The sequence below is a fragment of the Anabrus simplex genome, chromosome 4, assembly GCF_040414725.1.
Source record: "Anabrus simplex isolate iqAnaSimp1 chromosome 4, ASM4041472v1, whole genome shotgun sequence".
Taxonomy (NCBI): Eukaryota; Metazoa; Arthropoda; class Insecta; order Orthoptera; family Tettigoniidae; genus Anabrus; species Anabrus simplex.
In genome coordinates, this window is record NC_090268.1 from 237,928,310 (window position 1) to 237,949,608 (window position 21,299).

Sequence of the window (21,299 nt, forward strand, 5' to 3'; positions counted from 1 at the left end):
CAATACAGATCGAAAATAACATTATTACCGACCAAGGAACCACTTATAAAGCACAATGATGCTTGGTGTCTAAAGGGGGTGCAAAATCCACGTCTAAGGCCCCACAGAATGGTACATGTCGCGAGTAAAATAGAACCATGGTATGTGTCATGTTGGGGTATTAATCAGAAGTAGTGAAGACTCACGGCGTTCCACAAAAGATGGTACTATTCACAAGTATTGCAATACGACAAGTAACGCAGACCTATGGTGTGTCTCACACAATGGCCCAGCTCAGAGTCAACGCAAACCGAGAAGGTTCCCCACCTAGGTGTACTAAACACGGGCGCCGGTATTCCCGTGGTGTTCCTCACATAGTGGGTACTAATCACAGGCAACGCAGACCCACGGTGCTGCTCATATAGTGGTATAACTCACAGGCTACGCCCAGACCCGCGGTGTTGCACACATGGGTACGACGCACGGGTACTGGAATCCACCAGGCCAGGCTTTTACTGCTACTACTCACAAACCTATTTCGTACCGAATTTAGTGGTACTACTCGCAAGTACAGGCAACCTATGGTGTTCCCCGCGTGATGGTACAATTCAAAATTAGTTTCATGGTTCTAATTCAGTCAGCCCTTGGTCGCCCCTTTTAGTCGCCTTTTACGACAGGCAGGGGATACCGCGGGTGTATTCTACATGTGCGTCCCCCACCCGCAGGGTTAGTGTGTTTGGTCCGCAAGAGGTATTTTATTTCCCTCAAGTCCGCCGACAAGCCGGTTAGGACCCCCCTATCCGCCACCTGGGACGCGCCACGTGGGAGTATCACCTCTCCCCCTGCTACGCCTGCGTAGCAGGTTCGTGGTTGTGCCTTATTGTAAGTGTGGACTAACCTACACTGACATCCCCATCCGAAGATGGAGATTCATGCTCCATGTGCAGCGCCTCCTACGAGGGGAGCGCGCAGGTCTTCTAGAAGGAAGGCCCACTGGCGCAGAATCAGGCCCTCCAGGTGGAGGGCGTGAGGCCCCATTCGTAGGAAAAGTGGAAGAACGCCTGGTAAGGGCGTTCCTCTTCCCCACCGTCGATTCTTGTTTAGACGGGCTGGGAGGTGGTTTCCCAGCCCTGGTCGATGATGCCGCCTCCGCCGGCTTAGGCTCGGCCTTCGCCGACCGCGCAGGGGAAGGAGACGTTGTCTTCTTCCCCCTCTGTGCCGGCGTCTGTTTCTTAGCCGGCACAGGTATATTGGTGGTCGAAGGCTGGGATGGACCCAACTTTGAGCTTGTTCTGTTTGCCTTGGGCGCAACGATCTTCTGGATAGGTGTACCAGTTGAAAATGAGGAACCTGGCGGGGACTGTGCTATCAAGCTGAAGTCAAGTGTCTTAGCCGGTGCATTGAGAGAATTAAACTTACGGTGCGCTTCGTGGTAGGAAAGACCATCCAGGGTCTTGATCTCCTGGATCTTCTTCTCACTCAGATAGGTCGGACAGTTCCAATCCCGAGGAGAATATATATTTTTTTTGTTAGGCGCTTTACGTCGCACCGACACAGATAGGTCTTATGGCGACGATGGGATAGGAAAGGCCTAGGAGTTGGAAGGAAGCGGCCGTGGCCTTAATTAAGGTACAGCCCCAGCATTTGCCTGGTGTGAAAATGGGAAACCACGGAAAACCATCTTCAGGGCTGCCGATAGTGGGATTCGAACCTACTATCTCCCGGTTGCAAGCTCACAGCCGCGCGCCTCTACGCGCACGGCCAACTCGCCCGGTCCGAGGAGAACAAAGACCAGAGCAATTAGTGCACTTGTACGGAGGTGTGCACCCCTCCGCGCTGTGAGCTACTTTCCCACATGTACCACACACAGACTGATTCGAACAACGAGATACCATGTGTCCGAATCTCTAGCATTGATAGCACCGCATAGGAGGCGGGATGTACGGCCTCACATCGCAACGATAAGTTGTTACCTTGACTTTCTCTGGCAGCACTGACAATTTGAAGGAGGCGATAAACGCACCCGTGACAACGTATTCACCGTTGACTTTGTGTGTGATACGCCGGACGTGGGTCACGCCACGGTGCTTCATGTTTTCCATCAATTCATCGTCAGTGTTCATGATGAGATCACGGTGGAAAATAACTCCACGAACCAGATTCAAGGTTTTGTGCTCTTCCACTTTGATGGGGATATCGCCAAAGTGGTCGCACTTAAGCAACCGATCTGCTTGGAGCGCAGTGCTCGTCTTTAGAAGCAAACCATCATTGCGCATTTTCTTCAGGTCCTCAAGTTCACCATGTACACCTTCGATGTACCTACTGAATGATGATGATGATGCTTGTTGTTTTAAGGGGCCTAACATCGAAGGTCATCGGCCCCTAATGGAACGAAGTGAATGACATGAGACATGAAGTTAAAATTTTAAAACGTATCCACTGACGAGAGTTAAAAAAGAGTGGTGATGAAGAAAAATGAGGGTGAGATTAAAACAATCAGCGGATCTAATACGCAATGCCTTATGTTCTATTAAAAGAAGAGGAAGTACAGGAAATCGAAGGAATAAGGCATTGCCCAGTAGTACAGATATTAACACATAATTTACGTTAGAGGTTAAAATAACACATTAAAATGCGCAACACAAACTAAAATGAAGTCAATGAGATAAAAGCGCAACTGACATAAACAACACTAGGACAAAAGACATCATCACACACGATAAAACAGACCGCTATCCCTCATAAAGCGGATGACGAGGTCTGCTGACTGCTCGTCATCGCGCAAGATAAGGGAGATTGTACTCGGAAGGTTAAGACAAGGGCGCAGATCGACCAGGTCCACACACTCCGTAAGGATGTGTACCACGGTAAGATGGTTGCCGCAGGTACACACCGGAGGGGGTTCTCCTTTCAGTAGATGGGAGTGCGTCAAGATACCGTGGCCGATCCGAAGGCGACATAATACCACGGCTTCCCTCCGCGAAGCCCGAAGGGAAGTCCTCCATACCTTCGTTGTTCCTTTTATCGCTCTCAGCTTATTGGGAAGTGGGATGGCCTGCCACTCCATCTCCCAATGAGACATAACCAGATGTCTCACCTGAGAGCGAATATCACTTGCTGGAACCTTGAAAGGCAACGGGGGCAGTGTAACTGCCTCCTTGGCAGACTGATCTGCTAACTCGTTTCCCTCTATGCCCATGTGGCTGGGGAGCCACACAAACGTAATTCTGGTGCCGGCATCCGAACACCCGGCCAGCAGGTCCTGGATCCGCTGCACCAGAGGGTGCCGAGGGAAACAGGTATCAATAGACTGGAGCGAGCTCAAGGAGTCAGTGCACACGAGAAAGTGTCGGCGTTCATTGTACAGTGCGTACCGCAGGGCTCCACAGATAGCATAAAGCTCCGCTGTGTACACACTACAGGTTTGCGGGAGAGCAAAAAGAAACCGATCATTTCCGACAACGAACGCACAGCCCACCTTCGTATCTGTCCTTGAACCATCCGTGTAAACGACGACTGAACCTGGATAGCGGCCAACAACGGACAGGTAGAGCCTCCGATAAATCGAAGGGTCCGTGTCTCCTTTCGGACCAGTGTGTAAATCCAGGATGATTTCAGGTCGTCGTACAACCCACGGAGGTACCCCACTTGGTTGTCTGACAAGGCAAGGAATCGAAGGTACGTCAAACAATTCATAACTGCTATCCAAGCGTATCCCAACCGGCCGCGTCGCACGAGGATGAGCAGCGTACAACAAACGGTTGCCATTGTTGAACACGCAGGGATAGCTCGGATGAAGTGGCATCTGTCGCAAATTTGCAGCATACATAAGTAGTAGTTGCTGGCGCCTCAGGTGTAAAGGCGGCACACCAGACTCAGCGAGCAGGCTAGCGATGGGGCTAGTACGAAAAGCTCCCGTCGCCAACCTAACCCCGCTGTGGTGGATACTGTTCAGCTTCGCAAGAACGCTTGGTCTTGCGGAGCCATATGCTGCACTGCCGTAGTCTAACCGGGATAAAATGTATGCCCAATAGAATCGCAGGAGCACCACGCGGTCAGCTCCCCAATTAGTGCTGCTAAGAAACTTGGGTACCGGGGTCCGATGTTGAACGATGCCTAATACGGCATGACTGAGGCAATGAGCACTAAGACTCCCTTCCTCCAGTCAACCGCAATAGCATGTACCCCATAGTGTTTACAGAGCACTAAATATAGAGAAAAAATAAAAATAATTAATAATAATATGTCCTTCTGGCATTCGGCTGTGCGGGGACCTGTGTTGTCAGGCGGATACCACTGCCAAGGTACATGGCGCTCCCACCACGCAATGGTCCTGGGTGGACAGTTGCGGGCTTTTGGGCGTAATCGCACACATAAGAGGTCCATCTCCGGGCAGCACGCACATCAAAATTTAGAATGGTCTACATCTGACCCTCGGAAAAATAATAATAAAATAAAGAGGGGACCATGGCCACATGACCCTTTAAGTCGCATTCTACGACAGGCAGGGATTACCTGTGAATGTACTCGACCCCTCCCATCCACAGGAGGTCCAACACGTTATACCAAACAGCAATCCATGTCCGCGCCTAGGTCACCCCTTTTAGTCGACTCATACGACAGGCAGGGGGTACCGCGGGTGTATTCTACATGTGCGTCCCCCACCCGCAGAGGGTAGTGTGTTTGGTCCGCGAGAGGTATTTTATTTCCCTCAAGTCCGCCGGCAAGCCGGTTAGGACCCCCTATCCGCCACCTGGTACGCGCCACGTGGGAGTATCACCTCTCCCCCTGCTACGCCTTCGTAGCAGGTTCGTGGTACCTACTGAATAGGATGGATTTAACCAGCTTGAAGTCGTGCCCATCGGTTCTGGTAGCAACCAGGAACCTAGGGAAGCTGGAACCCAGACCAATTCGCTCCGCTTGTTCCCAAGGGGTTGCACCCCTTAGGGAATCAAAGGTTAAAGACTTGGGTAGCGAACTACCCGAGGTGGCAGGCGGAAGTTGTTTCGACGCCATGCCCGAAATCATCCTCCCCGAATGCCACCCACTCCGATCAGGAGTCTCTGTAGCCGAACCAAGCAGCCAAGGCAATACCCACCTGGTCGCCCGGGGTCCGATGGTGGACGATGCCTAATACGGGATGACTGAGGCAATGAGCACTAGGACTCCCTTCCTCCAGTCACCCGCAATAGCATGTACCCCATAGCGTGTACAGAGCACTAAATATAGAAAAAATAAATAAAAATAATTAATAAGAATATGTCCTTCTGGCATTCGGCTGTGCGGGGACCTGTGTTGTCAGGCGGATACTACTGCCGGGTACACGACACTCCCACCAGCCGCTTCCTGGGTGGTTGCTAGCACGGGCTTTCGAGCGTAGTCGCACACATAGGAGCTCCATCGCCGAGCAGCACGCACATCAAAAATTTAGAATGGTCTACATCTAACCGTCAAAAATCAATAATAAAATAAAGAGGGGACCATGGCCACATTACCCTTTAAGACGCCTTCTACGACAGGCAGGGATTACCTATGAATGTATTCAACTCCTCCCATCCACAGGAGGTCCAACACATTTTACCAAACCATAATCCATGTCCGCGTGTAGGTCACCGCTTTTTGTCGCCTCATACGACAGGCTGGGGATACCGCAGGTGTATTCTACATGTGCGTCCCCCACCCGCAGCGGGTAGTGTGTTTGGTCCGCGAGAGGTATTTTATTTCCCTCAAGTCCGCCGGCAAGCCGGTTAGGACCCCCATCCGCCACCTGGGACGTGCCACGTGGGAGTATCACCTCTCCCCCTGCTACGCGTGTGTAGCAGGTTCGTGGACCACACTGTGCACCAATATTAATTAGTCCTTGGAACATCTCACCCGACACGACACTGAAAGGACTTAAATCAGAAATGCACATTTCTGTTAACGCGTACTTAACAGACGTGCGACCACAATAGTAATGTTATTGATTTTACGTCCTTCTAACGTGTGACCTCAGGTGTGGCGTTGCCTTATAATTATGTTTTCGTTTTTTTTTATAAGTTGCTTTACGTCGCACCGACACAGATAGGTCTTATGGCGACGATGGGACAGGGAAGGGCTAGGAGTGGGAAGGAAGCGGCCGTGGCCTTAATTAAGGTACAGCCTCAGCCTTTGCCTGGTGTGAAAATGGGAAACCACGGAAAACCATTTTCAGGGCTGCCGACAGTGGGGTTCGAACCTACTATCTCCCGAATACTGGACACTGGCCGCACTTAAGCGACTGCAGCTATCGAGCTCGGTAGATTACAATTACTATAACAGGTACAACTTTGGTAACAGTTCTGCAAATTATTGACTTTGATGTCCCATGCATTGCTGCTACACCGTGCAGCTGGACACCATTTCCTAACCAATGTAAGCATATAAGAATTTGTTCTTTTTCAGAAAGGAATTAACTTCTTTTTGTTGCATGTTTGAATAAATGACCGATCATTTCAAGAATTTAGTCAGCCTGTGTTGGGGTAATACGAAATCACTCGCGAAATTCCGTCGAAGTGAGGTTATGAAAATTAATCCTGTCTTTGTACGTTCTCTTATTGGATTCTTCATCACTGTCCTCACTTGATGCTAATAAAAGCTCTCGTCGTAACGTGTTCATATCACTAGACTAAATTCTACGCCGAGAAACTAGTGTACATACTTGTTAATTAACAGATTAAAAGGGAATCATCTCTTTGCAAGATTTATGAAAACTTTTCACTTCATTTCTTTGGACTTTGCATTTCTGTACCAACGGAGAAACATAACAGGCTTGAAAAGTGAAAAGATTCCTAACTTTTCACTTTTCACTTCGCAAGATAAATCTGAAAAGTGATAGTGGAACAAAATCTGAACTGAAAAGTGCAAAGTGAAAAGTTGCACAGTTCGTTCGTGGAACAGGTCCGAGGACAGAGTTCGTATGTGACAAAAAGTAGTCATATAGTGATACCTCACAGCAAGTACTGTGACTGAAGTGGGGTAGGTTGGAGGATCCCATAGAAGAGTACACTTTGAATTTGCCCCCACAATTCCAAGGTAGGAGGGTGTTATAAATACCTCTTCGCTTGTACTCTTTTAATTTGTAATCACTATGGACTGTTAGTTCAGAGCTCTTAGGAGTAAGTAGGGATAACGTGATAATAATTAGGTCGTTGTTCTTGTTGTTTTTTATAAAATATTATTGAAGGTGGATTTCAATATAGTTCGCACGAGGGAAAAATAAAGTATGTTTTAATATAATTATGGAGTCAGATAAAGATTTTGTAACAGGTACAATAAATTATATATCAGTGTTTTCTTGAGGAAATATCGTTATGTCGTGTCGACATAACTCTGTCCCTTATTGGTATTTCAAAAACCTGGCAACACTGGGATAGGGGTGGTAGAGCACATCCACGATGTGCCTTGTCTGTCGACGTCGTCGTCATCATCATCATCATCATCATCATCATCATCATAGGCATTCATCCAACTATGATGATGTTTTCCGAGTGCAACAGGATTGTCATTTATCGGTACGGAAATGTATCAAGAGACCAGTTCACCGGGCGAGTTGGCCGTGCGGTTAGGAGCGTGCAGCGGTGAGCTCGCATCCGGGAGATAGTGGGTTCGAACCCCACTGTCGGTAGCCCTGAAGATGGTTTTCCGTGGTTTCCCATTTTCACACCAGGCAAATGCTGGGTCTGTACCTTAATTAGGCCACGGCCGCTTCCTTCCCATTCCTAGGCCTTTCCTGTCCCATCGTCGCCATGAGACATATATGTATCGGTGCGACGTAAAGCAACTAGCAAAAAAAAAAAAAAAAAAAAAAAAAAAGAAAGAAAGAAAGAAAGAAAAGAGACCAGTTCTCTCGCAATGCTGGCACATCAAAGTTGCCAAAGCTCCTAGTTGTAGAATATGATGATCACTCTTCTCGGAATTTCTCACTTTTCGTGAGAGGTGACTAAAGTGATAGCCCCCACGGGGAGTAAAATTCGGAGCATTGGCAGGCGACTACAGGACTCCCAGCTGAGTGTGGCATTACTTCGATTTACTTGTGATAGGCTATTCAATTTCATCTTCTCTATCCGATCTCTCTTGATCGACTCTTGTTTCCTTCGGCCCTAAAATGATTAGGTTTTGGAGGCCTAGGGACGTTAGTTGTGGTTCTTCCCTTTTTATGCTCATACTTTGATTATTCGATGGGTCTGATCTCTTCTTGTCTCCTCTCTAATTAATGTTAAGTGTTGCCTAGTTGTACTTCCCCATAAAACAATAATCACCACCACCATCACCCCCAAGTCCAATGGTGCTGTGTAAGTTACCGAGCTCAGAAATTAAGAATTAAGAATTAACCAATTTCAGCCCTGAGAGTACAGTATATTTTATCTCGATTATATTTAACACATGCGTACGGGTAATTCAGGGAAACATTACGAAACGTAATATTCCATAACTTTACATGAGTCTTACTCACATCACCGCGCCGCCCAGCCTCAATTAGCACTTCCACAAAAGCTGACGAACTGCGGAAAACCACAGCGAACAGGACATCCCGTTGTCTTCTTCAGCAGCGCCTGACTTATGGTAACTTCTCTGGAATTGACAGGCAGCGAGTGAATCAGCATATTCTTAAATAGTAGAGTATATATTGAGGAGATATCCGAAGTCAGCAGTAGTTCAGAGCAACTTTCAGCCAAAGAAAGTCCTATCCGTAAACGAACCGACTGGGAATCAAGAATCATGGTATGTTATGACATCTTAGTATTAATATGATTACTATTATTATTACATTGCAGTAGAAACCTGATTATGAGTGGTAATGTAGACTGACACTAAGGCAGATATTTCGAATGACCTCTGCCATTTCAAATAATACTTATGGGTATAAAATATTTTGTCAATTTAAATGAGACCCTAAATATTCTGTATGAGGTTTCATAAGTAACATTCAACATTCATAAGCATAACATTTAGTAACTAAATTAATATGATTCTTAAGATCTGCAATAATCAGGTTATCTGCTTTGTTTTCCTTTCCTTCCTCTTTGGTCACTCTGAATCATTCCCGTTCCTACATTTTTAGTGGTATCTTTACAGATCTCTACAGATAAAATGTTCAAGTAGGCCTAAATGTTTTACATACAATGACACTGACCATCTAACAAAAGTGACTGTATTTTCCTTCTCTTACTTGGTCTGTTTCTTCCATTTTTTCATATCAGTAGAAAGTACACACTGCCATTTCATGTCCCAGATAATAATAATTATTTCGTGTGGTTATTTCTAGCCGGCTGCAGCCCTTGTAAGGCAGACCCTCCGATGAGGGTCGGCGGCATCTGCCATGTGTAAGCAACTGCGTGTTATTGTGGTGGACGATAGTGTTGTGTGTGGTGTGTAAGTTGCAGGGATGTTGGAGACAGCACAAACACCCAGCCCCCGGGCCACTGGAATTAACCAATGAAGGTTAAAATCCCCGACCCGGCCGGGAATCGAACCCGGGACCCTCTGAACCAAAGGCCAGTACGCTGACCATTCAGCCAACGATTCGGATATGTCCCAGATGTAATCTCCGTTCCAGAATCCATTAAGTGTACCACCCGCCCTTTGTTGGACAGTTACCTTTAATCTACACTTCATCCGACATTGCTAATGACACGAATTCTTTATTTATATATTTTTCAGTATCTTTCCAAGAGCAGAATATATTATTTTCATAATGAGTACTTCCTTTTCCTTACAGATATTTTTCATGCATTAACGTTCTTCTTCTTCTTCTTCTTCTTCTTCTTCTCCTTACGATCAGGTAGCCCTGAATTTCTCATTCTAACAAAAACCAAGAATAAACCATAGTATGGTTCTAAAGAGAAGTATTGCTTTTTATTCATGGAATTGCAATAGACTTAGATTCCATTTCTTTGCAGTAGAACTTACGAGATTATAGTTCTGAGGACAGTTTAACTTTCGTCTCTCTTATGAGGAATGAAGTGAGATAATCTTTGGCATTTCTTTATTAGCCACTTAGAGCTCGTACAAACCATTCGAGTTAATTTCACTAGTACTGCCAGCATGGCAATCTCATCAGGTGATGACTATACACTTTTAAAAGTCATTTTACGTCGCACCGACACAGGTAGGTCTTATGGCGACGAAGGGACAGGAAAGGGCTAGGAGTGGGAGTAGTGGCGGTAGTGATTATTGTCTTAAGAGGAAGTACAACTGGGCAACCATCCTCTATTAACACTTATCAGAGAGAAAAAGTAGAAAAAATAGAAGGGGTTTGACACTTCGAAAAAGGTATCAGCCAGAGAAAGACAAGGGCGACGAAGGGCCTGAATATGAAAGCCTCCCTAGACCTCCATACTTAATAACGTCGGGGTCGGAAAAGAACAATAGTGACCAAGGGAGGTCGGATAGGATAGACGAAAGAGACGAGCCTAATACAAGTAAGTGGAAGAATGCCAGGACTCAGCTAAGGGCCCCATGGTCGCCAACCCACGCTCCCAAGTTAAGAGCTCGTGGGGCCTCTTTTAGTCGCCTCTTACTACAGGCTACTGTAGGTGTGGGTGTTATTCTACGGCCCCCACCCACAGGGGGACTAGGAGTGGGAAGGAAGCGGCCGTGGCCTTAATTAAGATACAGGTACCGGTAATATCTTATACTAATCAGAAATGAAAAACGGTGTGGGTCGAATGGCTGGTGGTGGTGATTATTGCTTTGAGAGGAAATACAACTGGGCAATTATCATCTGTTAACATTAATCAGGATGAAAAGGAAAGGCGTCCGACACTTCGAAGAATGATGGTATCGGCAAAAGAAAGGATCACAAAGGGTGTAAAAATGAAAGACTCCCTAGGCCTCGCAAACCTAATAGAACGCCCAGGTCTGAAGAGAACAAGAATTGACTGAAGGTCAGATAGGAAGGAGCCTGACATAAGTAAGTGGAAGCGATGCGAGACTCAGCTCGGGGACCCATCGTCGCCAGCCCGCGCTCCCAAGATGAAAATTCCTGTGTCCCCTTTTAGTCTCCTTTTACGACAGGAACGATATACCGTGAATGTATTCTTCCATCCCACATCCACAGACAGGTGGTAGTCACGTAGCTGTTAGCTTGCATTCAGGAGATAGTGTGTTCGAACTCACTGTCGACAGCCCTGAAGATGGTTTCCTATGGTTTCTCACTTTCACAACAGGTAAATGTCGAATAGGATAGACGAAAGTGAGGAGCCTGGCACAAGTAAGTGGAAGCAATGCCAAGACTCAGCTAAGGGCCCCGTGGTCGCCAATCCACACTCGCAAGTTGAGAGCCCCTTGGGCCCCTTTTAGTCGCCTCATACGACAGTCAGGGGATACCGCGGGTGTGTTCTACATGTGCGTCCCCCACCCGCAAGGGGTAGTGTGTTTGGTCCGCGAGAGGTATTTTATTTCCCTCAAGTCCGCCGGCAAGCCGGTTAGGACTCCCCTATCCACCACCTGGGACGCGCCACGTGGGAGTATCGCCTCTCCCCCTGCTACGCTAGCGTAGTAGGTTCGTGGCTGAAAGTGAGATTTGAACCATCATCTCTCGAATACAAACTTAGCTGCACGACTAGTAACGGCTAACCAACTCGCTCCTTACTTAGATAGATTTAGTAATGTTCTGAATATCATCAATATAATTCTGTATTAAAAACATATTTGACAGATAGATAGATAGATAGATAGATAGATAGATAGATAGATAGATAGATAGATAGATAGTCGGATTGAGTAGCTCAGGCGGTGCAGCGCTGGTCTTTTAAGTTCACGTTGGTGGGGTCGATCCCGGCTTAGTCCGATGGTATTGATGTTGCTCAAATACGCCAGCCTCGTGTCGATAGATTTCTTGGCACGTAGAAGAACTCCTGCGGGACAAAATTCCGGCACTTCGGCGTCTCCAAAAACGTAAAAGTGTTTAGTGGGGCGTAAAATCAATATTATGATTGATTGATTGATTGATTGATTGATTGATTGATTGATTGATTGATTGATTGATTGATTGATTGATTGATTGATTGATTGATTGATTGATTGATTGATTGATTGATTGATTGATTGATTGATTGATTGATTGAGCTAGTGTCATGGGTATAAGGCCTGCGTCGGATTACGAAAATGCCACGAAAGTAGGAAGAATGAAATCTGTGTCGGAGAAGAACAAGTGCTGATCAAAAAAGGTTGAAGCGAAATACTAAAATACAGGATGTTCTATCTATCCCCGATGGTTAATACATGCCCGATATAACTGGGAGGACATGGGTTTGATTACCCATGAGCAAAGTAAAAAAAAAAAATGGAAACAATCTGGAGAGGCACTAGGTCCTGAGATCCACTCAGCCTACACCAAAAATGAGTAGCTAGACAGGGCTTGGAGCTCGCCACTTTATCCCTCTTTGTGCCGAGGTTAAACCTTCATCTTGCACTCCTCAAAGAGGCCTCATTGCCTCACTGACGTACGTACTCTAGTCAGTGGCGTCGAAAATGCGGGAGATTTGAACGTGTGCTGTGGTGGTTTTTTACGGGTAGCGGGAAGACGGTACGTTTCCGGACACAAGTTCATATGGTAAACTTAAGTCCGTCTTGGTCCCCACTCCAAGCCCTCGAAGTCTGTAATGGGAATATAGAAACACCCTGTCGTTCTCTCAGATTATTTTTTAAATTCCCACACATCGAACGTGTATCCATAAATTCATCAAACAGTAAGTTATTTGTTCCTTTTACCAAAGTTGACTCTTCAGCTATGCAAGGAATCCAGTGTTGGTGCAAGAATTAACGTTACTTCAACGCGATATGCTTAGCAAAGAGGTCTATCTTCTAATACAGAAGTACCAAATAAATCTGTATTAAAAGAAACTAAACCTTTAGACGCATAACATACGAACTTGATCATGAGACAGGGAGCTGCAGTAATGCGTTGTAGTCACATGTACCTTATGACTTTACAACGCTGTTCTACTGTTTCGATCTGTTAGATAAATATAGGTCTAGTAATTTTTAATCTGTGGCACAAATTTAGCAGAATATTGCTTCGAACCAGAACTTGCTTGACATTTTGCGTTAGTTATTGCACTATTATCTCCCGCGGCGGATTTATAATATAGGTCCATGAGCCACCTAGGGTCGGCGGCATTACGGGGGCAGCAAATTTTGACTGCTACTATTTTAACAGAAAAATAAAGTCATGATCATTGGTATAAAAGTTTACATTCTTCCAGACAATCAGTAAGTGCTAGTTAATACTCATAATCGTTGGCTGAACGGTCAGCGTAATGGCCTTCGGTTCAGAGAGTCCCGGGTTCGAGTCCCGGCCGGGTCGGGGATTTTAACCTTAATTGGTTCATTCCACTGGTCTTCATCATCATTTCACCCTCATCACGGCGCGCAGGTCGCCTACGGGTGTCAAATAGAAAGATCTGCACCTGGCGAGCCGAACCCGTCCTGGGATATCCCGGCACTAAAAGCCATACAACATTTCAATACTCATAATGACATCCAAAGCCTGTTTCCAGTCATTGGAACGGGTCAGGAATGGAATGAATGAAGCTCCCATCTAGCGGCGAGGATGGGAATTGTGCCGGCTGCCGAAACCTTCTCTGGGGCAATGATTAATGACTGACAGATCAAATGGAGTGATTAAGGAGAGTATCGCTGGAATGAAAGATGACAGGGAAAATCGGAGTGCCCGGAGAAAACCTGTCCCACCTCCGCTTTGTCCAACACAAAGCTCACATGGAGTGAGCGTGATTTGAACCACGGAACCCAGCGGTGAGAAGCCAGCGCGCTGCCGCCTGAGCCACGGAGACTCTAGTTAATACTCATAAAATAAATAAATAAATAAATCAATAAATAAATAAATAAATAAAAATAAAGAAATGTTAAATACAATAGTATTGACTGGCTGTAAAAATATTAAATTCTTAGAGGAATAACATTACTTTTTGTTAGTTCCTGCGATGATATTTTTGCATGCTTTGAATAATTACGTTTAGAAGTTATCTGCTTAATTTTTTAGCTATTTATTGTTAGAACTACACAATATCTGTATGATCTTACAGACAAGAAGCATACATTTAATGTCTGTCATTCTCAATCCTTTTCAACGTGACGGTTTTGTTTCTCAAGATATCGCTACTGACTAACGTCATGTTGGTGTCCCCTTCCTTCTTAACCATGATCTTTAAAGAGGAGCGGCTTGTCTGACATCTACAAGTTGTACATTTTCTTGGAAATATATATTACTTGTACGGTGTACAATAATCGATGGTATATTTTATCACTGTTCCTTTCTGGGGAGGGGAAGCGCGCACGCTAAATTTGAGTCTAGAGACGCAGAAATGTTAAATCCGCTACTGATTATCTCGCGCAAAACAACGGGCACCCTTAACTAAATGGCAGTGGTGATAATTCTTGTGTTAAGGGGAAGTACAGGATGATCCATCTAAATATTTATCATTTTAATGGCACAACTTTTGAACCAATAATGGCAATCGAGTACAATCTGTTCTGAATTACAGAGTAACTGTAGGAGATTACTCGGAGTAAATGTTCCATTTGCAGCCACACATAACTGTACTTGTCGGATCATATTCCGTGACGTTCTCCGAAGTGCATCCTCACCATTCCACATGGCCTGACGGTGTTCTGCAAGTGACCGCGGTCTATTCAGTAAGCGTCCTCGAACATCATCAATACAATCTTGCCTCACTCCAGGTCTGTGTTTTACACTCTCGCTAAGGAGAGAGCCAGATGACTCCAGCTTTCTTATCGGCGATACAATTGTTGGTCTTCTTGAACCATAGCGAAATGCCCGTTGTTTTTCAATCAAGGAATTTGCCCTCCAGTACGTTTTTACAACAAAAACGCGCTGCCGAAGAGAGAACTGCATTTTGATGTTATGACTACAAAAAATTGGAATAGCCAACAACAGTCATTCAACAATGGATTGTAAGGGCAGTTTACCAATTATATTCTCTCTGAGCCACTGAGATCATTACATTCAATTTCGAGTTTCCACCAGCTTCCAGAGGGAAATGATAACATTAACACTAATCAGAAGAGAAAAATAAGAGGTCGGTTTCTTCGAAGAATCAATTGCAAACCTAACACCGTTGTCTTTGGAAGTGAACAAAATAGTTTGACCAAGGAAATCCAGATAAGAAAGATGAAACTAAGTGGAAGCTAGGAACCCCTTAGTCGTCAGCCCACGCTCCTATGTTGAGAACCTCTGGGAGGTCATCCTTTTAGTCACATCTAAGTACAGGCAGGGGCTACTGCGGATACATACTTTATCCCCATCCACAGGAGTATGTGGTAGAATACAAAAGATGTGAATCTGAACAAAGAGCTCCTATGTACACTTCAAAAAAATTGGAATATCAGGGATGCAATCCAATAAAAAATTATACAGCGTGTTCTTTACTGCATCACGTGTTTTTCTTGAAATATTCAACGCAAATAAACTGTGATAATGAAAATGTTACAATTTCTGTTCTTTATTGAAGGTTTTCCTTTCTTCTTTCTGCGTTAGCACTGTGTATGGCTTCCTCCGGCATTGGTCAGCTCTCTGACAAGCTGCGGTATGCTCGCGATCAGTACATTGACGTCATCATGAGGAAGAAGGCCCGATTCCATCTCGGCAATTGTAATGCGGACTCGGAGTGTCTGTGGAGGTTGTGGACAATCAAACACAGCCATAAGATTCTGTAAAGTAATGAACCCATAATTTCATCCTGCTAAATATTGCAACAAGAAAATTACAACTACAAGCGCAACCATAATTCTTTATTGCAAGCTTATCTCACGTCCGTGGCATGAGAACTCACCGTGGCAGCTCGGAACACTTCGGCCGACTTCGAGTATTAAATAATTAATTTCCATATAATAAACCTTCATTGCGAGAGAGATTTCGATTTCGGAAATATCATTAACCAAGAAATAAATAATTAAGAATTGTAAGAAATATTAAATGAAGCTAACCCCTTAAGTTGCAAAAGACTGGGATACTGAAAAAAATCAATTTTATTGCATATTTAGAATCAAATACAATGGACTATCATACATACATGTTTATTTTACAAAATCATATTCATTTAGTGATACATTTTTGGTGGGAAATATATATCCCACTGCCACTTCCCGTCAGCTGACATTCTTGGGGTGTTCATTGGTATAATCATTTTCCACCTAGCAAATTACATAGTATTTTGCACAAGTAGCATAACTTTCTGGCTGAGGCTTTTGCTCTCCAATATTTCTCATAGCAGTGTCGCTGTTGAGTAATTCGTCTTCTGAAGAAAGGGTTGAGTCGCTGTCTGGCACAACAGCGGGGAATAACGGACTTCTTTCCGCTGTTAGAGAAGCAGGTATGAAGTCTGGATCGGCCAGCGAGTTGTCAAATAATACTAATTCAGAATCATCTGACTCAGGTCGTTCTATAATAATAGAGACATACAGCATTTCCTCTTCGCTCTTCCTTCACCGCTGGTGGAAGGTTCCATTTCTGGCTGTGAATTAGATCTTCTTCCTAAGAGAAAGAAAAATAAAGCTTATAACTCAAGTTTTCATCCATCAACATCATGTATCCAAATGCCATCACTGCAGTTGTTGGCACTATACAGTAATAATATTTTAACAGTCAAGCTAACTGCTAAATAAACTTACCAAAACTGAGTGAGCAATCTTCAACATCACTAGCATCACTATTGCCTGCTCATCTGGAATTTCCTCTTCCAGCCACTTCGCAATATTCTCCATATTCCTTGGCAGTAAATACGGGCAATCTACAAAATAAGCGTGTAAACACATTCATTTCTATCATACTACAAATTAGATCATACACCCAGATGCTAAAGTATGCCTTAGAGCCTTCAACTGTACACCAAAAAGTGTATGCTGATAAACTAGTGTGAAAAATCTGCATACATGACTTCAAGTGCCACGTGCCAAGGTCAAGCAATCAGAAAGCGCACGAAATCACCTACACGAAATTAATTAATTAATTTATTACGCGCGTTAAAAGCACGGGAAAAATCAGTAAACAACACCATCATGACTTGGAAATTACGTGGAATTTTTGGGGTGAGTCTCAAAGAAATCGGTCCAGTGGTTATCAAATTTTATGATTACACCACAATACATCATAGCCAGGATAGCGTTATCAGAAAACCTATAAATATCCCTTCCACTGGATAGTAGCTTCACTCACTTTGTAACTTCGCGAGGGGGAATCTGCGTCGGGCAGCATCAAGAAGAAATTTTTAACTGTCTCCTCAAATAAACTTGTGATATGTATTGAGTTAGCTGGCTTGAAATAAAATATTTTTACCAAATGGTAAAGTGGCAAAAATACTTTTTTTGTTGAATTAGTAATAGAATTCCTTAACGGTGAAATCGTACATATAGTGGGTATCCAGAATAATTAAATATTTACGCGTTTTGTACCAATTACAGTGTAGAGTCTGTGTAATTATAAGTATAAAATAAATAAAAGAGAAGCCCGTTCTCTTTCATTATGAGTTGCTAAGTGTCTGAGACGACTGGCTCAAATGGAGCCAGGATATCCTCGGAAGCTACGACGCAGTTATCAGGTCTGTCTACTTTAAATTTTTTGTTAGAAATTGTACATGCTTGTGCCATTAAATTAGTAGGTGTCGTGTGTAAAACTTATGTTGAGGCGAAGTGTCTATTATTCATGTCAGTGCGCGAAACTCCAAAAATGCGTTTAAAGTTTTTAGAAAAATGTAATATGCGAGGTTTTATGATGATGATGATGATGATGCTTGTTGTTTAAAGGGGCCTAACATCGAGGTCATCGGCCCCTAATGGTACGAAATGAAACGACAAAGTAAAAGTTCAAAATTATCCACTGACCAAAATAAAAAATGCCATGAAGAATGAATGAACGAATGAATGAATGAATGAATGAATGAATGAATGAATGAATGAATGAATGAATGAATGAATGAACATGAATTTAAAACAATCAGTGGATCCGACTCAAAAAACTATCATAGTTAATAGTATTACTGACCAAGGGACCACTTCCAAGGCAAATCGAGGATGCTTGGTGTCTAAATGGGTCCAAAATACAAGTCAAAGGCCCCTCAGAATGGTACTTATCGCTAGTAATGTAGAACCATGGTATCTGTCCTGTTGCGGTACTAATCAATGGTAGCAGAGACTTGCGGTATTCCACACATTATTGTACTACTCAAAGCTTATGAAATTCGACATTAATACAGACCTATGTTTTTCTCACTCTGCGGCGCCATTCACAGGCAACGCAAACCTATGATGTTCATCACATAAGAGTACTAACCACAGGGACCTCTCCCTATCCCGTCGTGTTCCTCATATAGTGGGTACTAATCACAGGTAAGGCAGGTCCATGGTAGCTATCATCCCATGGTCCCGCTCATATGGTGGTACTAATCACAGGTACTGCAAAAGCCGACCGCGCGGTGCTCCTGTGTGCTACTAATCACAAACCTATTTCGTACCTAATATAGTGGTACTACGCACAAGTAAGAGCGACCCTTGGTGTTCTCCGCGTGGTGGTACTAATCACATGTAGTTGCATGGTTCGAATACAACCATGCCTTGGTCGCCCCTTTTAGTCGGCTCTCACGACAGGCAGGGGATACCGTGGGTGTATTATTCGTCTGCCTCCCCCACCCACAGGGGGGGGTGTGTTTGGTCTGCGAGAGGTATTTTATTTCCCTCAAGTCCGCCGGCAAGCCGGTTAGGACCCCCGTATCCGCCACCTGGGACGCGCCACGTGGGAGTATCACCTCTCCCCCTGCTACGCCTGCGTAGCAGGTTCGTGGTATGCGAGGTTTTAAATATTGTACTGAAAATCAATGGGATATGTTCAGGCTGATAAAAGTTACAATAATAACAACGATAAAATAGTCGTGGTGAACGTAATAAAGTCAAATATCAAATTAATTAAAATATTATTATTATTATTATTATTATTATTATTATTATTATTATTATTATTATTATTATTATTCACGTCAGGATAAGTTTTAAATGATGAATTATATGTTCAGCAGTAATGTCAAGTGAGATTTGCGATTTATACCGAAATCCAGTGGAATCTGATAAAGTTAGTACATATTTTGGAAAACTTAAATTTTGTGATACCGTGTATTTGTGATACAGAAAATCGCGGTATGATATTTTGCTCCTGAGGTCAGAAAAACGTAAAGAATTTAGGTGTGAGATCCTTGTGAACTGTTGATCATGGGATTACGTATCTCTGAAAAAGTTTCCAACAGGAAAAATGGGTTGTAATAGAAATGAAATACCTATTATGAGAATAGTTAGGAAGATATCAAAGGCAGAGTAAGCCTGTATTTTATGAGTGATGTGTAATGAACAGGAGACTGAGGATAAGAAGCCCTGTTTTACGACGCTAACTTGGCTTCTGACCACTATTAAATTAGTCAACTGTTCTGGATTGCTTACAGGACATGGTTATCTTACACAGCCTGTCTCAGAAATATTACCTCTTCACACATACCCTGTCACACAAATTCATCTCCGCTCATAACAGTGACTGGCTGCATAAGGAATGACATTTTCTGCTGACAAGAACTTCTATCTCGTCACTTTTCCGGCGTGAAAAGGTCGCTGAAATAGAGTCGGTTGGTGAGTGCTCTTCAGTGGACTAGGTAGACTGATATGTAACAGCAACTTCTGGCTCGATGATGAAAGGTATAGGAAACTACCTCACACCTTATTTCCCTTCTACGGCTCTTCAGTGACGCCTATGCCATCTTGGACAGCTGATGGCGGAGCTTTTGAGGATCCAACCAGCCTTCGGGATGTGTACTCAACATACAGTATTTATATCATGCTTGCCAGGGTATGTTTAGGACATCAACACAGGAACATATACAGAATCCTTTAATCCTGTCACAACTGCGTCGGACTTCGTCTAATCTTTATTATTATTTACGCATGTTTAGGCCATATTAAATGTAAATATAGATCAAACGTGCATGTTATTTATCAGTGAAACCTAAGTTACAAAAATGTATGTTGTAGTGTTAAGATCCGAACGAGACATAACATGAACGTTAAATATTCACAGTCCCCGTAAAATTAGTATCTCTCAACTTGAACTGGTTAGGAGAGAAGGAAGGAAAGGTACGATATAGAAGTTCGTACCGAAGTCGAGTAGAAAAAAAGAGGAAAGTGATCCACCACAAAAGTTCCTCGGTGATAGTCAGTTCTAGAATAAATCAGTCATTAGGTCCTCAGATTGCAGTCTTTTTATTGTAGTATCAAATTACCCTACAAATGCTAACAATATCTAACAATAGGTCGATACCGTGAGTGCAGTCTAGTTCTGTCCTCCAACATGAGATTGAGAGGAAGGAAGTAAAGCTTCCTAGATTCCAGGAACGTCTATAAATCAACAGAAAGAGGAGCGGACGTCGGACGAAAGAAGTCAGGCATACTGTACATCAGTCGGTACATTGTCCGACTATCACACCATCTGTCTACATCTGTCTACATGTTTTGTAATTATACCCCTGAAAGGAGATCGAGAACGTTAACAAGGGCTTGTTTTCTTTCCTGTAGATGAAATTGCTGGTTCTCGTGTTGGCAGTAGCCATTACCATGGCTTCACCCCTCGATGAACAAGGATCGACTATGGAGACCACAGTGATTCCCGGGACACCAACAGAGGAAGTCTCCTCCAGTCACGTAGCGGATTACGGCGGCGACTATGACTACGACGACGATCTAGTAGAGTTACCAGGAGAAGATATGGTAGGAGCAAACAACATTGTGTTCCGCCCATTGTTCCGGTATCGGCAGAGACAAGCTGCTCGCAGAAATAGAAACAGTAGGAATAACCGCCCGTTATCTTACCCGCCCTGGTACTTCGGATAAGATCAAGATGTAAGCTAAACTCATCTACCTCCTCGAATAATTAACGACAACTGCCATGTCCACAGACTGAGATCTCAACTGTGCTAACTGCCTCATTCATTTAGTCTTTTATATACGTTTATTACAATTTAATATTTTTATAAGTCAATAAAATATTATAATTTAATATAAAATATATTGTGTAATTGTTTGTTATGATTGCATGCCTCCTTGCTTCGGTTACAGATATAAAAAATCATACCAATGAGACAAGTGATCGTTAACAAAAGCCCACAAACGAAACATTCTCTCTTGTATGGAAGAAAAAGGGAAAAAGTAAAGGTTCTAATTCTACGGGACTGTCGACATCGTGATCATAGGCATGGGAACTACAGTTTTACGTAGAATACGAACCACTG

At 43.8% G+C, this 21,299-nt stretch overlaps 1 long non-coding RNA gene across 1 annotated transcript; it reads left to right on the forward strand.

The window, feature by feature from the left end:
- Positions 1-8,584: 8,584 nt before the first annotated feature.
- On the forward strand, positions 8,585-21,076 carry LOC136872618 (uncharacterized). The gene is made up of 2 exons (XR_010859964.2): positions 8,585-8,721; positions 20,587-21,076. It is a non-coding gene; the product is annotated as an uncharacterized lncRNA (long non-coding RNA).
- Positions 21,077-21,299: the final 223 nt, after the last annotated feature.